The sequence below is a fragment of the Primulina huaijiensis genome, chromosome 3, assembly GCF_012295235.1.
Source record: "Primulina huaijiensis isolate GDHJ02 chromosome 3, ASM1229523v2, whole genome shotgun sequence".
Classification (NCBI taxonomy): Eukaryota; Viridiplantae; Streptophyta; class Magnoliopsida; order Lamiales; family Gesneriaceae; genus Primulina; species Primulina huaijiensis.
The window spans coordinates 8,089,261-8,095,260 of record NC_133308.1 but is presented as its reverse complement, the minus strand read 5'-3'; positions in this window follow the sequence as shown (position 1 = coordinate 8,095,260).

Genomic DNA, 6,000 nt, shown 5'->3' with positions numbered 1-6,000 from the left:
GGCGCGCCGGTACTTTTATGAAGAAGAAAGATGGCACCATGCGGTTTTGTATTGAATACAGGGAGCTGAACCATGTCACGGTCAAGAACAAGTATCCACTGCCCACGATCGAGGATCTATTTAATCAGCTTCAGGGAGCGTCAGTATTCTCGAAGATAGATCTCCGATTTAGATACCATCAGCTAAAGGTGAGAGAGTGTGACATGCATAAGACGGCATTCAGGACGCGTTATGGGCACTATGAGTTTATGGTGATGCCCTTTGGTCTGACGAATGCGCCAGCAATCTTCATGGATTTCATGAATCGCGTGTTTCAACCATATTTTGATCAGTTTGTCATAGTTTTTATAGATGATATACTGATTTATTCGAGGAGCAGCGAATAGCAGAGTCAGCATCTGGGGACCTTACTGCAGACTCTACAGGACAGATGGTTGTATGTCAACTTCATTAGTGCGAGTTCTGGCTTGACAGAGTGGCCTCTTGGGATACATTGTATCTCGGGATGGTATAGAGGTCGACCCCAATAAAGTTGAGGCAGTCAGAGATTGGCCAGTGCATAACAGAGTGACAGAGATCCGTAACTTCTTGGGATTGGATGGTTATTACATAAAATTTATCCAAGGCTTCTCTTCTATTGTGGTGCCTATGACCGCCTTGACGAAGAAGAATGCCAAGTTTATCTGGGGGTCTGAGTGCCAGAAGATCGAAGCAGGCGTTGACCACTGCACCAGTTCTAGCGATGCCATCATGGCAAGGAGAGTTCGTGGTTTACACAGATGTTTCGAAGCTCGGTTTGGGCGCAGTTCTGATGCAACATGACAGAGTTATAGCTTATGCGTCCAGACAACTGAAGGTCCATGAGCAGAACTATCCGACTCATGACCTCGAACTAGCATCGGTGGTTTTTGCTCTGAAGATTTGAGGGCATTACATGTATGGGGAGAAGTGCAGGAATTTCACTGATCACAAGATCCTGAAATACTTATTCACACAGAAAGAGCCGAACATGAGACATCGGAGGTGGCTAGAGCTAGTGAAGGATTATGATTGTGACATTAGCTACCATCCGGGTAAGGCTAATGTAGTTGCAGATGCCTTGAGCATGAACACTGCAGTGATCGCTCATCTATCACTACAGAGACCGTTGTAGACAGAGATTCAGCGGTTTGAGCTTGCAGTGCAGCCAACACTGAGAGATAGAATTCGGGCAGGGCAAACTTCAGACGAGCAGCTACTGATCTTGTATTAGTGCCGATCGTAGTCATGGAGTTGAGGTGTGCCGCGGGTGGTGTTCCTTCGGCGTCCTCGGGTGTGTGTCTTTTGGTGTGCATGGGGCTGTGTGCTCGAGTTAGATTGGTCCAAGATGGTCCTAAGATGGGCTAGGAAGGGTTGGTCCAAGGCTGGTTCGAGCTGGTAGGGCCTCGGGTCGATAGTTTGCAAGTTTAGTGTATTAGGGTTTGAAGATGTAATGTGCAGGAAATTTTCCAGCAGCTTTCGGTTATGGTTTGGGGGTCATAAGGGTCTGGAATACTTGGTTTAGAGGCTGGACAAGTAGAGTTAAGTCATGTTTTAAGTTGGGAAAATTTTGTTTAGGTTTCGACTTGATTCGGGTTAAAATCGGGACCCCGGTCCAAGTTTTAAAACAAATCGTATAAGTTTTGAATCGGGCTCGAGCTTACGTCTAAGAAATATTTTTAAATATTTTTTGATGTGTTTTGAGGAGTTTTGTAAGCTTCGGGTCGATGTTTTGAGGTCTATGGGTAAAATGGTCATTTTGGATTTCCAAGGACAAAATTGTCATTTTGCACCCGGGTTGAGTTTTTAGTCCTGGCAGCTCCCTGAGCACAAATTTATCATGTTTTTAAATGTTTATGTATCACGTATATGACTTTTTACGTAAATATGAAAATATGTTGCATGCTTGGTTTTAAGGAAAAATTTATGTAAATGCTTGATTTTATTAAGTGATGAATTTGATGACATGTTTTGAAGGATGCAAGTTGGTTGTGACTATTACGGTATATGTATGAGATATTATGAGCTGAGACTAAGGCTCAGTGGAGGGGCAATGCTGTCGCTGAAGTCCCCGTCGCCGGGTACAATGGTTATACGTAGATGGATCTATCGAATAGAGGTGATACGATAGAACTGATACGAAAATCACAACTAATGACTGAATTCAATTAAAAGAAAATGTATACTATATGATGTTATGATGAGACATGTTTGATAAAATGCTCTAACCAAAATTTTTTTACTCATTCAACTTGCATATATTTTAAATACCTTACAAAATGTTTAATCAGTTTATACGAAGGATTATTTCGAATATCTTCCGTTTGGTTTACAAACAAAACTTGATTTAATTTATCAGTATTCAATAGTTCAAGAATCGAGCTATTGTAGCTTAATAATTATCTCCCGAAAAGATCATAACATAATAAACAAAGAAATTATTAGACCGTTCTTCGGCACTATTTTTAATCTGATCGTTTTCCTAGAGTTGAAAAAAAACAGGTCTTGTATTTGTTATAATGTTACAGGTGTGTTGAATTTTTAGACTCACTAAGTGTGAATGATGCATGTGAGAATGTTGTTGAGGAGGCGGGAGGTGCCGAATTCTGAGTAGGCAGGGCTGGATGTGCTCACATAACCCGAGGACCATATTTTCCGCACATCATGAACATTTCATTACACTTGGTCTTGACATGTTGTTAGTTATCGGGATTTTTACTTGATTTATTTCTACGTACATTTATGTTGACCGAGTTGGCAAATTTTAAATGCAATATTTTAATTGTTATTTAATTACGATCATTTTTAAAAGGCAGATTTTTAGCAGTGTCGCATGCATGCATACTTTTAAGAATTTTTAAAATGAGCTTGTTAAAAAAATAAAAATAAAAATTTAGTAACATTTTTAAGTAGTAGACGTTACAGATTTGGTAAGCAATATTTAATATTTCAATAACCGAGTTATTGCAGCTCAATTATTATCCCCCGAATAGATTCTAAAAGTGGTATCAGAGTGGATTATTCTTGAAAGAAAATGGAAACTGATTTGATCTTTAAAATTCATTTTTCATATTTTTCTGACACATATATGCAAAATTTCAATTTTCTGGCAGCTTGTAGCAACTTTGGGAAAAATGACATAATTCTTTGCTCGTGTGTCCAAATGACAAACCGCTTTTTGCATTACAAAATCTACTCGTACAGGATTGCAATGGTATAAAATTAACAACCTATTCATGCTCGAGAAAAAGCAGTTTATTTGTTGAAGGCAAAGAATAATGTGTTGTCGCATAAAATGATCCTTGGAGAAAATTGGTTAGTCATTCCTCTAGTTTTATAAATTTCAAAATTTTAGAGATATAGGGGGAGAACTCAATATAATCTTAAAAGAGAGATTGTTTTTAAAAAATGAGGGGGAGAAAATTTGGTTCTTAAATTGTTTTTAAAATATGCTTTTTAATTCACACAAAAAAAGGAGAAATGTGTTAGTTGAAATAATTTTTATCCAAGTTTTGTGATCATTAAAAAGGGGGAGATTGTTGAAACATTTGATGCTTGTAGTCTTAATTTTGATGTTAACAAAACTTGTTATTGTATTTCTAATATATTTACTCATGTGTTAATTTCCAAACACAATAAGGAAACTCAAACTGAATGAACTCAATTGAAACTAAAACTGATCCGAACTAATCTGAGTTAAACAGATTTGAACTGAAACTAAGCTAAATTGATCTGAACCAAAACTACTCTATACTGATCCGAGGTAAACTGAAAGTGAAAAAAAAAACTCAATTTGGTACAAGTCGTATTTCACATCAGTTGGGCAAAATCGAACTCCATCTATGCTAAATTGAAGCAGTTTAGTGGACCAGTTGAACTAATATTCGACAATCAGTTGAGTTTAGCAGCTGCAGTATTTTGGTCATATCTCTCAACTCGGCTATTAGAATGAAAAGATTCAGTATGCGTTACAAAAATAAGACGATGATCTACAAATCATCTTCAAAAGTCAAAGTCTGTATTGAAGCTTAAAATACTGATAAATGATGATGAATCTATTAGTTCTGCAAAAACTGAAATCAAGAAGGCTGATTTCAACACACCAATTGAATCCCAAACCATCTGACCAGTTCGACACCTACCAATTCAAAATTTTCCACGTCATCAATTCGTGGTACTTGCCACGTCATCAGTTTCCGGGCCAAATCATATCAGCTCATAAACAATTCAGAAAGCTTTTTAACGATCATATTTTTGTGTCTAACGGCTATATCAGTTTTGGACCTGTAAATACAACATATTGTACATCAAACAAAAGCTTTGGAAGGGGAGTCAAAGCATGGACAGTTAGCATGAAGAAATCTGTTATTTGAGAGCACAACCCCTTGTGTGAGGATACATTTGAGATGTACACTATAAAGGATATATTCCTCACACACAATCACTCAAACGTATACAAGAGAGTTGAACTTCAAAGATTAGATAAGTAGGTCTTCACATAACGACGTAAAAAAAATTTTTTGTAGTCTTTGCATATGAGACGTTAAACAATATGCTGATTGTGAGGTGATGCCTGCAATATTGAGTGCTAGGAGTTCTAGTTTGGTTCTGCACTTCTAGATCGGGTTAGTATAAAAAGTTGTATGAATCAAAGTTTTTAAGTGAATCCTTACAAGGAGAAGAAGAGGTGACATAGAAGTTGTTAATCTCCGAACATCCATAAACAGATTCGTGTATATTTATTTATTGTATTTACTTATCATTTCTATTGTTTTAAATGTGCATTGTTGAAGTATTTTATGTGTTCTTCAAATATCAAAATATTGCTTACCAAGTGTTTGATAAAATGCTCTAACCAAAATGTTTTAACTCATTCAACTTGCATATATTTTAAATACCTTACAAAATGTTTAATCAGTTTATACGAAGGATTATTTCGAATATCTTCCGTTTGGTTTACAAACAAAACTTGATTTAATTTATCAGTGTTCAATAGTTCAAGAATCGAGCTATTGTAGCTTAATGATTATCTCCCGAATAGATCCTAACATAATAATCAAAGAAATCATTAGACCGTTCTTCGGCACTATTTTTAATCTGATCGTTTTCCTAGAGTTGAAAAAAACAGGCCTTGTGTAGAACCGAGTGCTTACCGCTTTACCAAAAGCTATAGCTAGTAGTAATGGTGCAACTCAAATCTTTTAAACCGCACAGCAGTTCAAGCACAACGGTTCGATCGCTCTACCAAGCAGGGACAATTATTGCACTCAACATCTTGCATAGCTAACATTATCAAGACCATTCATAAAATTTAAAAAAAAATGTTTATTTAACCCCATCTTTAAACACATTAACAATCCTAAATTTTTTTTTATAATAATATTTAAATTTTAAATATATTTATTATATTATATAAATAATTTTNTATCATTTAAATATCCACGTAATGTACTACATGTTTAATAATAAATATGTAATGAATAGGTTATTGTACCAATTTTCGATTGATATTAATGGCAAGTCACCAACCATCATCCATATTTAAAGTCTGAGATATTGAAAAATATTTTTAAATATTCAGTTTATGTCTATTCGAATTACTTTTTAAAATTCAAATTTAAATATAAAATCTCATCTTGAAAACAAAATTGACATTCAAAATTTGTATCGTTTATATCATTTTATTTAATTACCGTTAGTGTTTTATGTCATATTTATACGTGTAATACTGCATAATTGATTAACACATTTTGTCATTTCTTCTCTAATACAACTGTTGTATCATTTTTCAATCAGAGTACAGAAATGACTTTTTTATTCAGTGTTATCTATGAGGTTAACCCATTAAAAATATATTGAGTGCTGAAACTATGGCTGATTTGTTGTTATGATCAAATTGCATATGAAAACAATGGGGTTTCAGCTTGGAATGCATGTTTCATGAGCGAGATAATTATAATTTTAAATATTAATATTCTCTGA